This window comes from Lissotriton vulgaris, chromosome 7 (assembly GCF_964263255.1).
Source record: "Lissotriton vulgaris chromosome 7, aLisVul1.2, whole genome shotgun sequence".
Classification (NCBI taxonomy): domain Eukaryota; kingdom Metazoa; phylum Chordata; class Amphibia; order Caudata; family Salamandridae; genus Lissotriton; species Lissotriton vulgaris.
The window spans coordinates 169,621,511-169,644,339 of NC_141695.1; the positions used below are offsets into that span (position 1 = coordinate 169,621,511).

Consider the following 22,829-nt stretch of genomic DNA (forward strand, 5'->3'; position numbering starts at 1 on the left):
GTGTTCGGCTGTTAACTGTTCAAGTTTCACAGCAACAGCTTTGAAACAAAGTTTTCAGAGTACTGGAGGTGTTTCAACCCCCTCGGTCTCTGGGACACCGTTGTTTTATTGATTAACACATTCTGCCCTCATGGGGCAAACAGTGCAATGACCTTATAGTCAGCCGTCGCTGGCAATACTGCCCATTAAAGGACCGCTCCCTTGGTAAAGGCCCTTGCCTTTGGAGCTACATCAAGCATCAAAGCTATATTAAAGGTTTCAAATAATTACTGAAGGCATAAACATGGTTACTCAGTCAGAGAAATAATTATCATAACATTTGCAGGAGGATCACATAAAGGTAACCTCTAAAGTATATCAAAAGACAGACTCAGAAATAACTCTCGATGTAAAGTCAATAGACAAACCACACACAACAAATGTGTGCTGAGATATAAGAAAACATTTTTTTTATAATATCAAATAGCAAACTTATATAGAATCTGCTCAGTTAGGAATCAAGGGAAAGTTCTAAAGTTTTTAGACAGAGAGAACACATTATTGACATGGTTCACGATGAGGTAAAAATGACAGCAATCAATGAATGTTCTTGAAACATGGCACAACAAAATGTAATTTAATAAACCACACCTACAAAATGAATAATTAATTGTGACTCTTCCCCAAAAAGCCACAAGTCATTTTACAAGGTAATTCCCTAACATAATAACTGGATCTTAGTCACAGTATACGTTTCTGGCCATTCATCATTGACCCAATTTGTACGGGAACATTTACTGACAGCTTATTAGTTGTTTATTAGAAATGCCTACAAATTGGACTCCTTTCCCAAGAGGGGTGGGTTGGGAGCTCTCGTCAGTCTGACTGTGGAACAGGTAGCACATTTATTGATTAAAAGAGATGCTGGATTCCCATTTACTTCTTCTACAACAGAGCCACTCTGGGTGACCTCTAGGACTGCACCAAGCATGCAATCCTTCTCCCGTCTCAGGCACCGTCATTAAGTCTGAATCAGTCCAGTAGAAACTCCTAGTGTAGGAGGAAGTTGTGGAAAATCCTTATTAATCACTGAAGGATTTTGTTGAAATCCTGAATTTGTTGAGAACTTGCCATTGTATTCTGCACTGGGCTGTGGGACCACCGGGACTGAAGGCATGTTCCAATATACCTGCCTTTGATTCTGCATGCTCGGCACAGAGGCCAGTTGGGCTGGGAGCATTGACTGTGACATCCGAATCTGGCCATCTGATTCATGTTCCAGTTTCCCAAGTTCCTGCAACCATCGCAAGGAGCGTGTCTTATTCTGCACACTATTAGTGTTTGAGGTATTTAAATTGCCACTGTCAGTAAAACCAGCACCCTGAGCGGGGCCGGACTGGCCGTAACGGGCTTCGGGTGTTTCCCCGGGAGGCTGGAAGGGTGGGGGCTGATTCTTCAGTGCTGGGAAACGTATTTCTTACTGGGGGCTGGTTTTGCTGGGGTACTCTTATATCGCCCCCCGGTAACAAAAGAGGCAGGGATCTGGTCCGTCAAAATTGTCAGGCCCGGTTTGGGTTCCCAGTCCGGCCCTGACCCAGAGGAACAACATTTCCTCCTTGCACATACTGAACATCATTACTCTGCACACCAACGCCGTGCACATCCAAATTCACACCAGCAACAAACCCAGAATCAAAACGAGAATACAATACAAGAGAACCACTTTTGTCACCCGTTTGGAACATTTTTGTCTGAGCGCTCATTATTTTTTCTTTGATATTTTTCTGCTTAGTAACAAAATTCTCACTACAGAACTTTGCGTAAAACAAAATCTCTTCCGGAATGTTAGTCTGCAACCCCTCACATTTTGCTGATATGTGAACCAACCTCTGGATAAAACGCTCAAAAATGCGCCCTCTTTTACCCAGTCTTTGCCTTTGCAATATTGTCTGTAACTCTGCATTAATCTCTTGTACTATATAATAAAATATTTTGAGGCGCTTCACTCTGTGGTTCTTTAATTGGACAGTTTACAAGCAACTTACACTCATTCCACAAATCTCTTGGGACAACAATTAACAAACTTAAACTCAGCTCTCGACCACCCTGCCTGGATGAACAGGCCTCATCTCCACTGCATCGCTCCTGGAGAGGCCCCACCTCCTTTGAACCACCCAAACACAGGACAGGCCTCACCTCCTCGACACCCCCCTGGACAGGCCTCATTCACCTCCTCTGAGCACCCTGGACAGGCCTTGCTTCCTCTGCATCCCCCCCGACAGGTATCGCCTCCTCGGCGCCTACCTCCAAACAGGCCTCACCCCCTCTACATCCCATAGACAGTCCTCCCCTTCTCTACACCTGCTGGACAGGCCTCACCTTCTTTGCGCCTCCCCCTGGACAGGCTTCACCGCTTCTAACCTCCCCCTGGACAGGCCTCACCTCCTCTGCACCCCTGGACAGACATCCCCTCCACTGCACCCCCCTGGACAGGCCTCCACTCCACTGCACCCTGGGACAGACCTCACCTCCTTTGCACCCCTTGGACATTCCTAACCTCCTCTGCACTCCACTAGACAGGCCTCACTTCCTCTGCAACCCCCAGCTCTGGACAGGCCTCACCTCCTCTGTACTACCTTGGACAGGCCTCGCATGCAGCACCCCCCTTCCCTGACAGTCCTCAACTCCTCTGCACGGTACCACACCACAGAACAGGCCTCTTCTGCAACCCCCCACCAGAAAAGCATCACCTCCTCTGCACCCATGGACAGGCCTCACCTCTTCTGCACCCCTGGACAGGCCTCTCCTCCTCTGCCCCCTGGACAGGCCTCAACTCCTCTGCACACCTGGACAGGCCTCACCTCCTCTGCACCCCTGGACAGGCCTCACCTCCTCTGCACCCCCTCAGGACAGACCTCATCTCCTCTGCACCCCCAACCCTTGCAGGACATGCCTCATCTTGTCTGCCCCCACATGGGCAAATTGAGAAGTTGGCCTGGTATATGCTGTCCACTAGTTATAATGGGCACCTTGTACCAGTCCAAACAACCCTTATTGATGATAGCTGTGGAGAGCAGCCTTCAGGCTAAGTCTTGAAGGAATGTAAAGCAGCTTTTTTTTACCAGTCTATAATCTCATGAATGACCAAATGAAAGGAGAACCACACCAGCTATATATATAAAATATATGTATTTATTCTAAAACACACCCCCTAGTCTCTTTATGAGGCTAGAAGTCGAAGTACACAAGTCACAAGTCATATACTACAGTAAATAGCACAATAGGCACCAGGGGGGGGCCAAACCATATTCTAAAATAGTGATATAAGAACCACAACTTGACTAGACACAAGGCCTAGAGCCTGTAGAATCATGGGACCCCTTCAGAACCACCCAAGGTAGTGACACAGGGGACCCACGGGGACGCGTGCAGTGTGGGAACACAGCCGCAAGCGCTGTTAGCTTCTATTGGGGAACGTCGCGGTTGGAAATTTAAAGTTTCAGGACACTTAGGAGAGGACTAGGAACAAACCCTTTTGGACTTAGATGGTTCTAGGGCCAACACCCATGGGAGCACTGGAGTACTCGTGTTACCGAACCCAGGAAAGCCGGGAGCATAGGTGCCAAATGGTGTTGGGTCGCGTCGTCATTTTCAATGGCGAGTTGCTGCAAAGTGCTGCTGACATGAAGAGGCGAAGTGTCCGAAGAGATCCAAGTCTGGATCGAAGATGTGAAGAACCTGAAAGCAGAGGGGACAGAGTCTCCGTCACTAGTCAGTGACCAGGGGCACGATAGTCGAATGCTCACCGATGTCGGGTACTTCAGGTGAGATGAGGGAAAGCTTGACTCTTCAGCCACGAGGACCAGGAGGCGTCGACGACAACCAGAAGCAGGATTCAAGCTCGCCCACAAAGGATGTCAAACGCTGCAGCGTCGGTGCCCGGATTGGACAGAACAAGCCTTGGCAACAGCAACTGACGCAGAAAGAAAACAATGGCTTTGGAGTGGACCAGCAAGGTCCAGGCAACTCACCAAGCGATGGAGAGTCAGGGCACGTCTGAAGCAATCAGGAAAGCCCAAGGAAAATCTGAATTGCCTTCTCAGGTACCTACAAGTCAACAGACAAGGGGTCGAGAAGGTACCTCGAGCTGAATCACAAAATGGCAGCCCTCGGTTCGCTCGGAGTGTGTAGGCCAGCGATCTTCAGTGGATTCTCTGCTCGGGGTCAGGCTACAAGTAATCTAAAGCACAGCATCGAAGAACGTCGAGAAGCTGATGTACTTGCAAATGTGCATGGTGTCCAGGGGTTCCGGTTTCACATTACCCACAATGGCTACAGGTCTCGGCTGGGGACTCAGATCAGCCTCGGGGAGGTCTGGAAATCCACCTCAGGTGTTGCAAAGTCTTTGGCGTCTGGCGGGAGATTCGGAGATGCAGACCGCTCAGATGTGTCTTTGGTGCCTGCCAAGCAGGGGAGTAACTCCTTTACTCCAAGGGAGATTCTTCAGTCATCTGGCGTTGAACAGATCGTCGAAGGTCCAGGATTCAGTTTCAGAGTTTCGTCCAGGGATATCTAAAGTTCTGGTTACAGAGGTTCCTTCATTATACCCAAGGAATGGGTTGGACTAGCTCTAGGGACCCACCTATGGGAGGGTTTGGAAAGAGGGGAGCTACACCCATTTCCTTTGTTCAGCTTTGCACCAAAGCAGGGGCTGGTAGCCCCTGGGGCTGGTTTGAACTGGACTGCGCACAGGGACACCAAATGTGCCCCCTGTGCAGACTTCAAAGCACTCTTGGAGTGCTCCCACCCAGCTCCAATACACAAAAGCCTGGCTGGGAGGTGGTTACACCTCCCTGTGACAGGCAGCTATTGTCAAGGCCTCCCCTGCCAGAGTTTCGGTCAGCAGCAGGAGGTCAGACTTGTGTCTGTAGTCCAGCATCCATTTTGTGATGCCAGGGCTCTTTTAAGCTGGAACAGGGTATACCTGTGCTGTTATGTCGCTTCCTCTAGAAGGGTGGGATCAAACTCCCACACCAGTTTCTGGTGTGGGAGTATGATTTACAAGGTGTTTGACACCAAACACAACATGTTTCCATGCAGCCAGTCCAAAGTTAGCATTTACCGCAAGGTTATAATGCACTTAAGAGTAGCTAAAGCAAGGCAGTGGCATTTGATTTAGGTAACAAAGCACCACATAGAATAATTACACACATTATTTTGAGGAACCCAGTATTTGAAGGTGCTAAAAGTTGAGGAGAACCACCTCACTCCTCAGGATAGGCCTCTGGCTTCTAGAAAAAATGACACTCCTTAGCACATGTCTCACTTATAAAGTAACATAAGTATGTAACACGTTTCCACAAATTCAAAATTAAATAATGTGCAAAAGATTAGTCTTCCTTCTTCTTTGTTGGTCACTTTATTATGTGCAAGTCTTCCCAGAAATTCTCTACAGCCAACACGTGTTTCGTCGTAAACGGGAGGTGGTCCCGCGACTTTCTCAAGGCTGTGTGGATTTAGAAAAAAAAAAAAAAGACCAGTATATATATTGGGAAAAACAGTCCCATTGCTAACAAACAAACCATACTATATCAGTATTGGGAGAGTCACCAATCAAGTGTAACTCATGCTTGTGGTGAGATAAAAAATCAATACAAAAATCCAACAACACAATAACACAGAATATACCTCTGTGAAACAGTAGGTCTCTGAACCTAATAGCGATGGAGAGACCAAGTAAATGCGCTTAGGATAGTAAGAGCCAGCTAAAACTCTCCCACACTAAATGGAGTGAGAACTTTCCGCTGTTAGAGCGATCGTGAGAAGTGTGAATCATTACGAGGGCTAAGGGTCAAATTAAAAGAAATCTGAAGCGTGCACTGAATAGGTAAAATAAAATAGTGATGTGAGTAAGTGAAATTTAGACACTAAAAGCAAGTCTTATTTGAGGGTATATAAATACCTATCTCCTGTATGAAAACTGATTCTGTAAAACAAGCAGAAAGATTTGGATATATCAATCCATAATTTGAAATTCAATGTTTGAGATTAGCTTTAAGACTAGTGCCTTTAAAATAGACCTACTTATTATGCGGTGATAGTTCCAAACCGCAATGGGTTTCAGGTATGGTAGCGTCTATTATTACGAACAGATTTCACTGGTTTCTATTTCTTCCAGTAACAATTTTCTTAGTGCTGTAAAAATGTGAAATCACTAAATAATGCTTATTTAGAACCGTATTTCCTACTCAAGTCACTAATCATTACTAGCAACAAAGTCCTTACTATTCTTTATTAAAAAGGCTTCAGAGCAACTGACGTGTTGTTTAAATATTATAGTTTTCTTAATGAACATGCAGATTGACAACTCAATCGAAATGAAGTATCCTAACCCAAAAGAAATGCCAACGAAAACCCATGCAGTGTACTGTTTGTAATGAATACCTGCATATTTGGGCCATAGTTACCAAAATCTGCCTTCTTATGCTACGTGCAAAGAAGCATATTGTGAGCGTCATAGTCTTAGTTTACCGTCGTATCGCAACCATAAGTTGGTGGATGTGAAGAGTCGGTGTAGTTAGAATGGCCGCCAAGTTAGAATAGAAAGCTAAGTCCTTCCTCTCTGTTTACACCATGAGAGTAGGGAGTGAATTCACAAACAACGTGAACACGCTATTTACACTTCCAGTATTTAAACTAGTTTGGGAAACTTCTTCGCACAAGCATACTTGGCATTGAAGATGCATGGTGGGATCGCGGAGGATTCTCTTAAGAGTGGAACAAGGTAAAAAATAATGCTAATGCTGAGGTGGTAGCACGACTCAGGAATTCTACATTCTTCTAATGTTGAGTTTGCGATAACATTAACATAGTTATCTGTCTTCATGACAACTTTTAAATATTTTGTTTTTTTAAGGGGGCATACTATAGCTGGTTGGTGTTTTTGAGCCGTATACGTAAGTACATTAGGAAGAATGTGTAATTTTACGTGTCACCTCTTGTTCTAACATTAACAAGATGTAGCTCTCAGAGTCTTTAACATTCTAACTAAACCGGCGCTTCACAACCACCAACTTATGGTTGCGATACGACGGTAAAATAAGACATTTTTTTGGTTCCTCTCGAGGTACCTTTGCGATCCCCTGTCCGTTGACATTTGGGTCCCTGAGAAGGCAGCTGTAACTTTCTTTGGGCTTCCCTGGTTGCTCCAGACGTGCCCTTACTCTCCATAGCTTGGTGAGTCCCCTGGACCTTGCTGGTCCACTCCGAAGCCATTGTTCTCTTCCTGCATGGGTTGCTATTGCCAAGGCTTGTTGTGTCCAATCCGAGCACCAATACCTTGTGGGACAGCTCGAATCCAGCTCCTGTTTGTCGTCGACACCTCCTGGTCCTCGTGGCTGAAGAGTCAAACTTCCCCTCATCTCACCTAAAGCATCCGACACCGGTGGACATTCGACTATCGTGCCCCTGGTCACTGGCAAGTGACCCAGACTCAGCCCCCTCTCCTTTCAGGTTCTTATCTTCTTTGATTTAGGCTTGGATCTCTCCGACACTTCTCCTCTTCCTGGCAGTAGCACTTTGCAGCAACTCGCCATTGAATACAACGACGCGACCCGACACCATTTGGCACCTATGCTCCCGGCTTTCCTAGGTTAGGTAACTCGAGTACTCCGGTGTTCCCGTGGGTATTATCCCTAGAACCATCTAAGTCCAAAAGGGTTTGTTCCTAGTCAACTTCTAAGTGTCCTTAAACTTTAAATTTCCAACAGCGACTTTCCCAATAGAAGCTAACGGCGCTTGCGGCTGTGTTCCCACACTGAACGTGTTCTCCGTGGGTTCCCTGTGTCACTACCTTGGGTGGTTCTGAAGGGGCCCAGCGATTCTACAGGCTCTAGGCATTGTGTCCAGTCACGTCGTGGTTCTTATATCACTATTTTAGTATATAGTTTGGTCCCCCCCTCCCCCCCGGGCCTATCAAAAACTGTGCTATTTACTGTGAATATTTGACTTGTAACTTGTGTACTTCGACTTCTAGCCTCATAAAGAGACTATGGGGTGCTTTTTAGAATAAATACACGTATTTGATATATATACCTGGTGTAGTTCTCATTTGGTCATTCAAGAGATTATAGACTGGTAAAACAAGCTGCTTTATGTTCCTTCAAGACTTAGCCTGAAGGCTGCTTTCCATAGCTACCACTAGGACAGCTTCCAATAAAGGTTTTCTTTAATCTATCATCAATAAGGGTTGTTTGGACTGGTGCATGGTTCCCACTATAACTAGTGGACAGCATATGCCTCCCTGGAAAGGCCTCACCTCCTCTGCACCACCTGGACAAGTATCACCGCCTCTGTCCCTGGACAGGCCTCCTCTTCTCTGCCCCCTGGACAGGCCTCACCTCCTCTGCCCCCCTGGACAGGCCTCATCTCCTCTGCCCCCTGAAAAGTCCTCACCTCCTCTGTCCCCTGGACAGGCCTCTCCTCCTCTGACCCCTGGACAGGCCTCTCCTCCTCTGCCCCTGGACAGACCTCTCCTCCTCTAAACCCCTGGACAGGCCTCTTGTGCTCTGCACCTCTAGACAGGCCTCACTTCCTCTGCACACCCTGGACAGGCCTCACCTCCTCTGCACCCCAGGACAGGCCTCACCTCATCTGCCCCTAGACAGGCCTCACCTCATCTGCCCCTGGACAGTCCTCTCCTCCTCTGCACCCCTGGACAGGCCTCTCCTCCTCTGCACCCCTGGACAGGCCTCTTAGTGAAGGATTCATATTAAGGACAGAGGAGCCCAGAGTTCATTCCCCCCATACAGCGCCTCTGACTCCGCCCTGAGCCCGGGGCGCTATGCACAGGGCCTGAAGAGAGACACTGTTCCGCTGGACAGGCCTGACCTCCTCTCCAACCCCCTGGACAGGTCTCACCTCCTCTCACCTCCACTGCACCTCTGGACAGGCCTCTCCTCCTCTTTACGCCTGGACAGGCCTCACCTCCACTGGACCCCTGGACAGGCCTCTCCTCCTCTGCACCCATGGACAGACCTCACCTCCTCTGCACCCCTGGACAGGCCTCACCTCCTCTGCACCCCTGGACACTCCTGGACAGGCCTCTCCTCCTCTGCACCCCTGGACAGGCGTCTCCTCCTCTGCACCCCTGGACAGACCTCACCTCCTCTGCACCCCTGGACAGGCCTCGCCTCCTCTGCACCCCTGGACACCACTGGACAGGCCTCTCCTCCTCTGCACCCCTGGATAGGCCTCTCCTCCTCTGCTCCCCTGGACAGGCCTCACCCCCTCTGCTCCCTGGACAAGCCTCACCTCCTCTGCACCCCTGGACAGGCCTCACCTCCTCTGCACCCCTGGACACTCCTGGACAGGCCTCTCCTCCTCTGCACCCCTGGACAGGCGTCTCCTCCTCTGCACCCCTGGACAGACCTCACCTCTTCTGCACCCCTGGACTGGCCTCGCCTCCTCTGCACCACTGGACAGGCCTCTCCTCCTCTGCTCCCCTGGACAGGCCTCACCCCCTCTGCTCCCTGGACAAGCCTCACCTCCTCTGCACCCCTGGACAGGCCTCTCCTCCTCTGCTCCCCTGGACAGGCCTCTCCTCCTCCTCACCCCTAGACAGGCCTAACCTCCTCTGCACCCCTGGACAGTCCTCACCTCCCCTGCACCCCTGGACACGCGTCTCCTCCTCTGCACCCCTGGACAGACCTCACCTCCTCTGCACCCCTGGACAGGCCTCGCCTCCTCTGCACCCCTGGACACCACTGGACAGGCCTCTCCTCCTCTGCACCCCTGGACAGGCCTCACCCCCTCTGCTCCCTGGACAAGCCTCACCCCCTCTGCTCCCTGGACAAGCCTCACCTCCTCTGCACCCCTGGACAGGCCTCTCCTCCTCTGCACCCCTGGACAGGCCTCTCCTCCTCTGCAACCCTGGACAGGCCTCTCCTCCTCTGCACCCCTGGACAGGCCTCTCCTCCTTTACACCCCTGGACAGGCCTCTCCTCCTCTGCAACCCTGGACAGGCCTCTCCTCCTCTGCACCCATGGACAGGCCTCTCCTCCTCCTCTCCTCACTCAGCCTCAGCAGCAGGAAGAGCTGAGCTCTCCTCACGTCACCATGAATAGTGGGGGGGGGGGGGGGGGGGGGGGGGGGGGGGGGGAGTGGAGGGACGGGGGAATCTGATCCATGGATTCATAAATTGCAGGCAAGGGAGTTGGCAGCTCTCCTACCTGAGCAGAAACCTGTCCAGGCTCTCTCCTCCTACTGGGGGTCGCAGATCTGAGGTCTGTGTGGATCTGAAGACGTAGGTAACTGGACACCAGACAGGGCTCCTTCCTCCTATGCAGTAGGCTGGATACAGAGCAGATGGAGGAAGTGATGTCAACACCGCTGCTGGTGCTGTCTCTGCCACCACTGACCCGGAGAGGAAACCCTTCTTCCTTTCATCAGATGAGCAGCTCAGTGGGTTTCATCAACAGGTGAGGAGCGCCCTCTGATGGCCGCTGACAGAACCGCCGACTCCAGGCTCCAGCAGTGAATACATTTCACGCAAACAAGCACTTATACCTGTAAAGACCTGGGATTTCAGATGTTACAGACGTGAATGTTTTAAGGGTCAGACAGTTCAAGTACAGGGCCTCACACTTGGCTGCTGTAAAAAAATATTTATAGCTTCACTTCAAATGAGCATCTTCCAAACACTGATGTAAAGGACTAAAGAGTATTTACAGAAAGGTGACAACTGGAAGTGGCAGTCTGTATTTCAATGAATATATCTAGATTTCAATGAATATGTCTGTATTTCAATGAAAATGCGAGTATTTCAGTGAGTTGGGAAATTAAACTGGGCAGCTTATTTATTTTTTATAATCATCTATTTGCAGGTTTTTCAAATCCACATTGTGGCACACAGGAAAGTAAACAGAAGAAAATACCATGGACTTTTAAACACCGGATCAAATAGAATGTGTCATAGATCATGTGTCAAAGTGACAATTAAAGGAACCGCTTATTTCTAATTTTCCTGCGTCTGTGGCTTATTCCTTATATTTGATACAGTTTTATATCCTCGAACAAGACTGAAATTTAGACCCTAATTAGGTTTTGAGTTTTTTATTTAAGAGCACAACTGTCTCCTAAATTATTAAGATAGCAGCCTCTTCCAGGCTTTGTTGTTTTGTTAACAGTAACCACCTCTCTCAACAAAGATTCACTGACAAAAAAAAGCAATTTATCTTTGTAACAATTATTTCGTAAGATAGTGATATCAAGTATGAACCAGAAATGTCTCACACAGTTCGCATTGTTTCATAAAAATGAGTGGGTATTACTGGTCTGAAGAACAGCGGAGGGGTATTTCATTACTCTAAAATATTGTACTCCTTCACATAGGCCCCTATATCACAGTACGCTCGTCATCAATACACCATTGATTAGTGAGTGTGTCAACTCTTTGTAGCATTGTCATGCAAGACGCCTTGAATGCCTCGACAGCAACATTAGTTTGGACGTGCATACATCATTGCCCTCAAGCCTCACTCATCACGAGTGACACTAACACATTTGGAGGTTGGTCTGAAGTCTCACTCAAACCTGGCCCATTCTTCAAAACTATGGGGATTAACTAGAACTTCACACATGACTATTGGGCATAGAGCAGACCCTCTGTCCCAAATTTTGTTGTCAAAACCTTTCTCATATTTCACCATGAGTACTGCACACAGTTCAGTAGATTGTTAAATTGAATGTCTGTTTTAGTGAGACTTGGTTGTTAATGTTATCACTTTACATTTGTTCTGATCGTATCTACAAATTCAGTAATGTCTCTTCCTTTGGTATTGCCAAAGTCAAATGTTAAGTGACACCGCTCCCTGTGTCTTTTTTTAATACCTCAATTCTCTATTGATTTTTCATACACAATGAGCATATAACGTGTTTGAAAGTTTATCAATTCAGCAAAGTCCAAGATACTGTATAAACTAGAATTTGTGAGAAGACATTCAAAACAGGAAAAACAATAAATACAATAACCCCTCCATATAGAGTTAATGTGGCCCAGAAGATCCTGCAGATTATCATGGAAGGAGGACGAGGGGGAACACGAGGGAAAGGGACATGGGAACAGGAGAGAAAAGTCACGGTGCCAGGCCCCATGGTCTCCCCCCAAAAAGCCAACTCCCACTACGAAGGCCGTAGCCAGCTTAGTCTTACAGTGCTGTGTTAAATCCTGGAATATTGACATTTTGTGAGGCAAGGTCAGACGGGCCATGAATTGCGGTGCCACCCCTAGGTTGGTCATCAAGGTATCCCAAATGGAGCCGTAGTAGCACAAAGTACTGTACAGTCCGCAAGAAATGCAAAATGTCACAGGCGACTGCGCCACACCGTCAGCACTTCCAGCACTTGGAATCGTCTGCTGTATGTGCTTTATAGATCCACTCCGGCGTCCAGTGCCAGTGGTGTAGGGACTTTAAATAATTGAATTTCAACCTGACCTCCTGGAGGAAACTGCCATGGTCTTCCCAAAGGTCTTTCCCGTCCTGCTCAGAGAGTGAGAGGCTCAGCCTCTGCTCCCATAAGCAGCATAAATTGTTGGCAGTGGTGCTCGAAAAAAGGCTGTCCGCAGCTGTAACATACAATCCCACCATAGTGTCCTTGTATCCTTTCCACATCAGGATATAATGCAACATTGGGTCAGTCTCTAGATCGTACGGGGGAGCACCCAACATGTGTCGCTGGCTCTGCATGAGCTGTCGGTACTGTCAGTGATGCGATTGTGGCAGCCCATAATCACGCATGAGAGTAGCAAAGTGGGCCCACTCACCGTCCCCTACTATATCGTCCACAGAGCGTATCTCTCTGGTCCTCCACTTTGTAATGAGACTTCAAATCACACTTGGCTCCAGGCAGCTCCTTGAGAAGAGCAGGTGTCAGCAATGCGTTATACGTCTGAGCCAGGTAAAGTGGGAGGTCAGTCAACCAACACTGTTATGCCTCACAGGGGCACTTATATGCAGCCAAATTGTTCATCGAATTACATCCCAAAGGCCATCCTGCCCTCTCACAGCACCTGTGCAAAGGAGATGGAGCCAACATTCTCCTCCAAGTACTGGCTCAGCTATTGGCACCATATGTGTTGTCTTCAGGGGCTTTATACCATGCTGTGTACATACGTCAAAGGACCTAAGGGGTTTGCAACAGTCGAAGATTATAGCGGATTAGCACGGGCATGGCCAACTGCTGAGCATGGAGGACGTGAGCTGAAAGAGATCCGTGCCGAGCCCCAACACTTTACCAAGAATCCTGTAAGATCGGGGGCTGTTGGAGTCACAAATCAATGCATGGTGCGGCGGAACACCTGAGGCACCGGCAGCTCTGACATGGAGGATCAGGACACCGATTTTCGGCAATCCTGCGCCGCTGCTCTTGAAAGCAGCGAGCTGGCGGAGTGCACCTGAATGGAGTGCTGGTTGGTGCTGGGAATATGGGAATGATTTGAAGACGGGGAGTGACCCCTGACCTGTTGGAGTTAACCACTGGCTGGATTGAATGGCCCACACTGCCTGTGTACGTGCTACCCAGAACACAGCAGGGCGATAAAACCGTCCGCTGGGCGAGGAAGAGACAAAATGATAGTCGGCAGCGAGTGAGAGCGGCGATTCACAATTGGCCACTGGGGAGCTGCTGGTGTTGTGCAGAGAGTGAGACCCTCGCCCAGGCTAACTGGACTATATAGCACACCCAAGGTAGACCAGGGTAGACTACTGCTGGGGATATCCTACTGCACTATAGCCTTGTGCTCCTGCTGCGGAAACACAAAACTTGCGGCCTATCGGTGTTGGTTGTATGACGATCCATCGCCGACAATTATTTCACGGGTGTTTACATCGCGGCACTTACTTCGCATCGGCAATCACAGCGGCATTTTTTTCATCGAACGTTGTTGCGACGCAAATGCGTCCATGTAATTGGCCAGCGTTTCACATCGCCGACTTTACATCGCGCGACATTTACATCGATGTAATGGGTGTTTCCCGGCGGCAACAGCTTGACCCTTCTCCGAGTTAGACCGTAAACCTACTCTTCTGAGAAAGCAGATCACCCCTCAGGGTAATGAAGTAAGCCCAGCGTGCAATGAAGGATTTACCTTGCTTGCATTGGGTCTGAGCTCGCTAATGATTAAGGCGCTCTGAGAGGCAGTCCAGCTATTTCTGTGCTATGCGATGAGTGTTTCCCGTACTTGACATAGAAATTTCTGAAAACCGTTCTTTTTTTCAAATGTAAAGAGTCTGTCATATGTTTCATGACATTTGTTGCCTGATTTACATCTTTTGATGTCTCGTCTCGAGCTTTGGCTCTTGGAGCCAAGTCCGGCCCTGGCTCGGCTCTCCACAAGGCCTTCTGTCCGCGACAGAAATGTAGTAAATTGTACAACTTTGTGCAGGTTTGAGAGGCCGCAGGGACATGGAGACAGAGGTGAGCGGAGACAGGGGAGGGCTGCTCTGAGCAGAGACAGTGAGGGAGGGGGCAAAATCAGGCCAGGGGCTGAGGGAAGTGACGCAACCATGAGACTGCTCTATAGGGGAAGAGAGGCCCAGGCGACAAGAGCGAGGGAGGCCAGAGATGAATAGTGACAGCACACGGAGAGCGGCAGTGGGTGGAGGGTGGACAACGGCCGGCAGAGGAGACAGGGGACAGTGGGTAGACAGACATATGTGGGTGGGGTCAGCAGTGAGAGGAGACAGCCGAGGAGGGGTGATCAGAAGGCTATAGGTGAGATGGGACAGTGGGTGGAGGTGGACTACAGGAGGCTGTGAGGGCGAGAGGTGAGACAGGCCAGTGAGAAGGGACAGAGGATAACCTGGACTGAAGGGAAGGCGGCCAGATCACAAGGTGAGATGGGGCAGTGGGAGTACTGGGCGGGAGGTTAGTGAGATGGGGCAGTGGGAATAGTGGGCGGGAGGTGAGGTGAACTACCGTGTAAGAGAAGTCCGAGGAAACACACCCTGTGAGGAAGGGGTCAGAGGTGCCACTAATCTTCAGGAGGGCTGTGCCAGGAGGTGGGATAGGATTGGGGTGAGATGGGTCACAGGAGCAAGAGAGTGGGGTAGTGGGACTAGAGGTGAGGGGGACAGTGGTGGAAGGCAGCCGTAGGAGAGTCAGGGAAAATGGGCAGCTTGCAATGCACACCTCTAAGGGAGAGGGTGTCTCTCTGTGACATGTGGTAACTGGGGAGGGGCGTGGGGGGAAGAGGAGTCGGAGATAGGTCAGTTGGGATGGTGGTGCAAAGCAGCTACAGAGGAAAGATGGCCAGACGTGAGGTAGGACAGCAGGGGGCGGGGGACAGATGACAAGGGACATAATGGGGATGGGGGCCAGAGTTGAGATGAGACAGTGAGGTATGAGCAGTGGTCGAAGTGGGGAAAAATAAGTAGGGGAACTGTGGATGGAGCACCAGGAGGCGGGAATAACCAAAAGATTGGGACAGTGGGCGGAGTCAGAGGTGTGGCTAAAAAGAGCAAAACATACCAATTGTGTGTATGTTTTTATTGCACCCACCCACCCCCACCATCATCCATTCATCTCCACCACCCAGCCATGCATCCATCCACCTTACGGCACGCCATCATCCATCCATCCATCCCATCTTAAGAGCACCTGGCACCTGTTTCTTAATTGTTTTCAGTTCTGTTTTTTCAAGTAGTGACATTTTCTGTGACCTTCGTGTTTTTTTTACTCCGGAACATGGTGTTATAAAGCCCATGAGAAGAATGACACCTGCTTTTACGCATCGCTTTTGTGCCTCCGTGCTTTTTACTCAGGAACATGGTGTTTATTTGAATAACTTTTGTGCATCCGTGTCTCTGCAAGTTGTGACATTTTGCGTGACCTCCGTGTTATTTTTACTTTTACATCGCAGGATCGTTTTAATGGCATGCGATGTTAATGTCATCGCGCCCTGCTCGTATGCGAAGTTAATGCATGCAATGCAAACGATCCTGCGATGTAAAAGTCGCGGTGCGATGGCACCGCAATGTTTTCACATCGATGTTATTGGTGTTTCCCATCGGTGATACCTTGCGGACTTATTGCCTGGGTACCGGACACTCACGCTGCGTGGAGGGAGTTCGATTACCCCGAAGACCAACACTGCGAAATTGAGGTAAATGTAGGTGTTGCCGCTGCACTTGGGAACTACATGGCGGCTGGATGGTCACGCTGCAGTGGAGGCCAAGAGTAGGGCTGTGTCATTGGTGGCCGTGAGATTCGGTGCGGTGAGGTGACTGTCGGAAACACACTGCAGGCCCCCCCACGATGGTGATACAAAGATTAGCTGTCCCTGCATCGCCACTGTGCAACAACTAGCTGCTAATTTCCCTTTCAAGATCTGACGAGGTGGCAAACTGCAAACAGTACTGGGGCCCGGGTGCACCAGTTTCTATTGATGAGGTCTGACTGCGCTGTTGCCCTGCGAGCGCAAGCCACCGCACCACCACAGTACGGCAAGACTGTCTCCAACACACGGATGTATCTACAGGGACTTGGTGTGGCTCCTGTGTGTGCGTCCATCAGTTATCTGATGCCTCCAAGGTGCAGTGTCCTAGAACATAGCTGGGATAGTGACCCCCGATTTGCATACATTCCAGTGCAGTCAGGCTTGGATGGTCAGTGCTGCTGCCAGACTCCAAGCTACAGTAAGTGGAGCGAGGGCGGGTTTCCCCGCTTGTGGTTCCGGAGGGAGTTGTTGTGTGGGGTCACCCCTCCTCTACATCATGGGTCGCACCAGGGTCAGACAGGCCGACCCCCCTACAACTGATGACACAGAAATAGATCTCCAGGCACTTTTGATTGCTTTTAATAATTTTATGTCTGATAGGGACCTTATGGTCAACAACTCTAAATCTTACATAATGCATGTTGGCCGTCAACCTAAAAAGAAGTTCAATTTTAAATTGAATGATGTTTTGATCCCCACCACCCAGACGTTCTCATATTTGGGTGTTTTATTTGATACGAAGCTCAGTTGGGCCCCACAGTTGGCCAAGAAGAAGGGGGAAATGACTAGCGTAAATGCCTCCATCTTCAACTTCGCCTCCAAAACTGGGGAAAAAGCCAAATGTGGCTATGATGAAACTATATAATGCAAAATCCATAGCCACCGCAGTATATGGAAGCGAGATATGGGGCCACACAAACGGCGAACAACTACAAATAGTTGAAAATAACTTTTTAAAGCGCCTGTTATGTGTCCCAGGTAGCACATCGAATTTAGCTGTACATGAAGAGCTTGGTTGTCTGTACTTATCTGATATTGTTAAATTGAAACCACTGTTATGTTGGGTAAAATTATGGCTAAGTGATGAAATTCCTTTAACCCACCAGATAGTGGAAGATCTTGTATCGCTCGATCATGCAAAGCGTTTACCTCGGATTAAATATCTGAAGACCCAAATTTTGAAGCTTGGTCGCCTGAACCTGTTTGACAACCCGAGGGACATAGTTAAGGGGGATGTCGCAGCAATTAAGAGAGCTTTTTTCATGGATTGTAATGCTTTAAGAGATGAAGTTGAGCTCACGAAACCCAATGTTAGAAAGTATATAATGCTGAGAACTTGTGACTCTATGGAAATGTATCTAACATGCCACTTTACCTCCCATGAGAAATTCTTGCTGACCCGGTTCAGGTTCAACATCTTTCACCATTTTTTAATTAGACCTGTGTCGGACATTTTTAAGAAACCTGCAGCTCCCTGTGGCTGCGACGGGAAGTCTCCACAGGATATGCTGCATTTTATATTTTTATGTGCATTTTATGAATATCCCCGTAGGCGGTATCTTGTTACTCTTTTAAAGAAATTAAATTTTAAGCAAATCAGGCCCGCCCTTATGTACTTACAGCTGTTGCACCCTGATAGTGTCCTCCAGGTGTTAGAATTCTTAAAACTAACTATGAAATTAAGAAAATGTTTAGATGAATAATTGTGAATGATCTGCAGCCCAATGCACTAATGCACTTTTTTGTATGTGGGCACAACTTGCACTTTCTCTTGTACTGATTTTGTCTATGCACTCTTTTAAGTTATATATGTGTTGTATGTAATCCAGTTTGACTTTGTAATTATTGCAATGTTTTTACTATGAATTGTTTAATGCTGTGTACTTTTATGGATTGCAATATATCCGAAATAAAGTCAATTTGAATTTGAATTTGAACTGATGACACACATACTACAATGAGCGAAGATCAGGCGCATGGCTTCGATACGCTGTGGTACCGCCCATAGGAGCTGAACAACACACTGATAAGCTAGACTTAAAACTAAAAGAAATCAATTCAAGTACAGCGATTAAAACGCAAATAGGGTCACTCTCTACTAGCCTCAATCTCTTACAAGCGGACCACAAGAAACTGGCAGATATGGTAAAAGTCTACAAACTTACTCTAGATGATTTGATCCCGCAACAAACTATGCATACGTCCCAAATGGAAAAACTACTACGCCACTTTTTTGCGTTTTGCAGAGGAGAAGAGAGTGAGAAGCGAGGAGCGAGGAACAAGGACACCAAACCGCTGCCTCCCACTGCCGGCCCTACTGCCAGCCCCCATAGCCCCTCAGCCCCAGGTGCCATGGACTTCACTTGAACGGGCCTCAGCGGGAGATCCCGTTCACCGGCAGAGGCCCGTGGCTGATCTCGCCGGTCCTGCATTCCAAGCCGCAAATCGCCTGCAATGCATCTCTAATCACTTCTATTCGGACCGAGAGGGAGGCATAGCAGGGAGCAAGCTTTGTTCAGCTCCACTCGCAATGTATCGAACAGCTGCCGGTCGGGGGGCCACGGTGGCGTGCGGCAGAGCGGCAGAGAGGCTGAAAGGCACAGCCCCATAGCAGCAAGGCAGAGCGCCAGAGGGCAAAGAGGCTCAACAGTACAACCCCAAGCCAGAAGAAGCAACTTTGAGCCAGCACTTATGACTAAGCTAGGAGTTGGAAGTAGGCTGGCTGCACTACCTGCGTGGGTCAGATAAGTGAATCGTGCAGGACAGCCCACCTGATTCAGGGCATGAGATAAACACCGAGCTGAAGACAGAGAGGAGGAGTGCTTTCTTTGACAAAAAAAACCACAGCAAGACGTGGCGTAAGGAAACAGGCAAGCCGGTGAGGAAGAGAGTGAGCGGGAGAGTGCGAGAGGGAGTGTGGCCCCCAAGTGGCAGGCAGAGGAGTGAAGTGCCCAGGAGAGCCCAGCCCTCAATCTCCCAATCTCTCGACTCCTGGAAACCCCAGGCCTGCTGTTCTCCATCAAGCTTTCACTCCCAAACATATATATACTGCAACTGCAAAAAGTTTGATTAGTACACAGCCAACAGCTCATCTCTATCCCGGTCCCGTAGCAGGAAAACATCCCAGAATGATGTCAAAGAGGACGAGAGGAGGAGAAAAAGGGGGAAAGAAAACGCTACTCCACCCAACACAGGGGAAGGAAATTGCGGGTTCCCCGGCGCCAGTTAAAGAGCATAACACCAGCTCGGCCGGAGTGCCAGGAGAACTAGAAACCACAACTGGAACCACACCAGAGGGAGTGAACCAAGCAGGGTCAAGGTCCGAAAACAGAGAACTGCGGCCCAAAGTGAGGGCTGAAGCCACAGCTACAGTCACAGTCACAGCCACTCTTGCAGCAACAGCAACTACGCCCACCACAGGAGCGGAAAGTAATAAGGCAGCAACAAGTAAAAAGGTCACAGAATCCACCTCATGGGTTACCAAAAAAGGTGTCAAGATAGTCACTCCATCAGCACCCACCAGGCACCATTCATGTCCAAACAGCAGCAAATGGGCACTGATTACCGATTTTCTAAAAGCAGCCATCAAATCTACTGAGCAAAGCAGGAGTCGCGATCATAGTATTGATCCACTTATTTTCAACCTTCCCAAGGTCAGGAACACCACCAAGAACATCACTGACCCCCTGAGGAGAGCTAATACAAATCCCTCCGACGAAGGTAGCCCTAACAGGGGCGGGAGGGAAATAGACGAACAGCGGGGCATGTGTTCCGACCTTCAATTGACTACAAAAAAAGAAACCCGGGATTTACAGACATCAATAACCATACTTCAAAATTCATGGCACTACGACCAGCGCAGTAACCTGCAAGTAGTTGAGGCACAAGTCTATGGTCACCCGTCCACCTTAAAAACACAATTACAGCAACAACAACAAATCATATTTGGAAATCTAGAGGCAATCCCAACCACCCAGAAACTTACAACACCGCAAATTCTTTATTAAATATAAACACGGAAGAGCAATCAGTATCCCAATCTCTAGATGACTCTGGTACGACAAAAATAACTTTCAACAATTGCAACAAACAAGATAAATTCAGTCTCCTAATCATTTCACCGCAAAAGGAAAATCAAACTGGGCAGAAAATCCCGAACCTCATCAAATACGATGACAATTAAGTCACGTTCAACATCCTGGAAATGTCTCCTTTGCTGTCCCTGTCCAAAATAAGGTTCAACCCAGCAAGATCCTTGGCACGCCAGACCTTACGGATCCTCCATTCCCGGACAGGCCCTTTTACGAAGAACAACGTGTTAGTTCACATTTAGAAGGATTACACAGTCACCCTCCACCATCAGTTTGGCGACACCTGCTAAACACCCTGCATACTATCGGCAAAGCGATGAACTACCATGCTGATAAGTTAGACACAAAGGTAGACTTTCTAAACATTTTAGCAAACTATGTCCAGGGGGTCGAACAAAAGTTGCAAAACCTCAACAACTTGATCACGAGGGTGCAGCAAGATCACGAAACAACATACCAACCATGTCATTGCCACTGCACCCAAATAATAGACCAACTGGCAACAGTTCCAACCCTAATGACGGAAATATTGGGGGCCGTTAGCAGCGCGCCAATGAAGACCGCACCTTCCCCCAAGAAAGCAACAGAACCATTGAGGGAAGTTGTCCAGGAATGTCTCAGTACTCAGAGAGCCCCTAACAATAAAGCAACAGAGTCTATCACAGAAAAAACTCAAGCAATTACGGATACATTTCAACAACTGAATGGACCGGGACCTATGAGTGCCCCATCCATCTCACCCAAGGTTAACACCAATCAGTCGTCAGCAAATCAACTACTGAGGACCACTTCACTCCCCCGACAGAATTGTTTGCTGCTCGAAGCACTCAAAAATCGCACACAGCGGAAAAAATTCCACCTGCAAAGGTATGTAATGTATGTATAGGCATTTATATAGCGCACTACTTACCCGGAGGGTCCCAAGGCGCTTCGACCGCTGCGAAACCCTTCCTGGCTTCCCTGAGAGATGGTCCCTTAATGGGTATCTCCAGGGTGAGACCAGGCATCCCCGGCGGTCTGGTGGGGCCGTTAGTGAAGATTAGGCAAGCTAATGCCCAGAGTTGCCGAGTGTGATCGCTGATCAGAGTGGGCACCGAGGCGAGAAAATTATCGAGTCCGCTGACCCTGGTCCAGAAACCTGCCGCGCCGGGAATCGAACCCTGGTCCCGGGCCGTCCTCTGCTCTCGGGTCTGCCGCCTCTAACCAGTGATGGAATATTCAACCCGGCTGAGCGGAAGGGAACACAACATCTTACAACTCAGGCTACACAAACCAAGAAGCTCAAGCTAAGCAACAACACAAAAGAACCTACAATAAATAGCTTGAAGGAGGCCATTGTGCCAAAAACAACAGAAAGCGAAGAGAGAGGCCGAAAACAGAAACAACAAACACTCCAGGACAGGGAGGTAGTGTATCGAACTCCATCATGAGCAATGATAACTCATTACAAAATTGCATAAGTAATCACCAGATTTCGTTCTTATCACCTTCGCTGCGGCGCTCCGATGCTCGTAACGGAACCGCTCCGTCACGAGCCTCGGGCGCGCTGTGCTTGTGACAGAGCGGTCTCGTCATTGCCCCGCCCGCTCAATAGAACGCGCCACGCAGGCGCGGAATCAGCCCTGCACAGGCGCGCCGAGCGGGCCGTGACGGAACCGCTCCGTCATCAGCACAGCTCGACCGAGGCTGGTGACGGAGCGGTTCCGTCACCAGCATGGAAAAGGCTATCAGACCTAGAGCGAATCACTGTGGATCTGCAATCCAATTAGAGCCCGGTTACCGAAAGAGGACCCGCCAACTTCAACCACGATCAGAAGTTGGATTTTATTCCCCATTACGTTTCAAGGGGACCTCATGACATCCTCAACAGAAGCGCACTATTGAAAGTATTTAAAGCCCTTCCATCTCTGTGTCATATTAACACCAGCAACATAGAAAGCATAGAGTTTAGACCAAACTTCAATCCAATTGGCCAAGAGATCAGCACAGTCACCTTCCTTGACAGCTCCATCATTGAGCAGATCTGGCTGCAACAGGATTTACTCGACAAATGGGGCATTGAGGTAAAAAAGCCCTCTTTCAACTGCTACCCAAGCCCATTTTAACCACCCAACTAGACAGAGGGCTTGCTCAGAGGAGCCAAAGGCCCAGAACAGGACAGCCCAACGAAGGTAATAACCCAAAGTTTAAGAAAAATCACCATCACAGAAGCAGTTAGGCCTTTAGGCACCAGGCAGATGAATAGAGCCGGGAACAGCAATACCATGGCATGAACACCATATTCCAAAGCCCAAATTTTGAACCAAGGTTGTGACATCTGTTCCTGGAATGTGAACGGCCTAAATGCAAAACTGGAAGACCCTGATTTTATGGAATTCATCAACCAATATGATCTACTTCTCCTCCAAGAAACATGGCAGGCAAATTTTAATCCAATAGTAGGTTTCAAAGAACTTCTAAATCCGGCTAAGAGAGTCTCCAAA

At 48.7% G+C, this 22,829-nt stretch overlaps 1 protein-coding gene across 1 annotated transcript in view; it reads right to left on the reverse strand.

Moving 5' to 3' along the window:
* The window catches only part of LOC147701089 (uncharacterized), a 546,834-nt gene that overhangs the window by 456,033 nt on the left and 67,972 nt on the right, over positions 1-22,829 (reverse strand).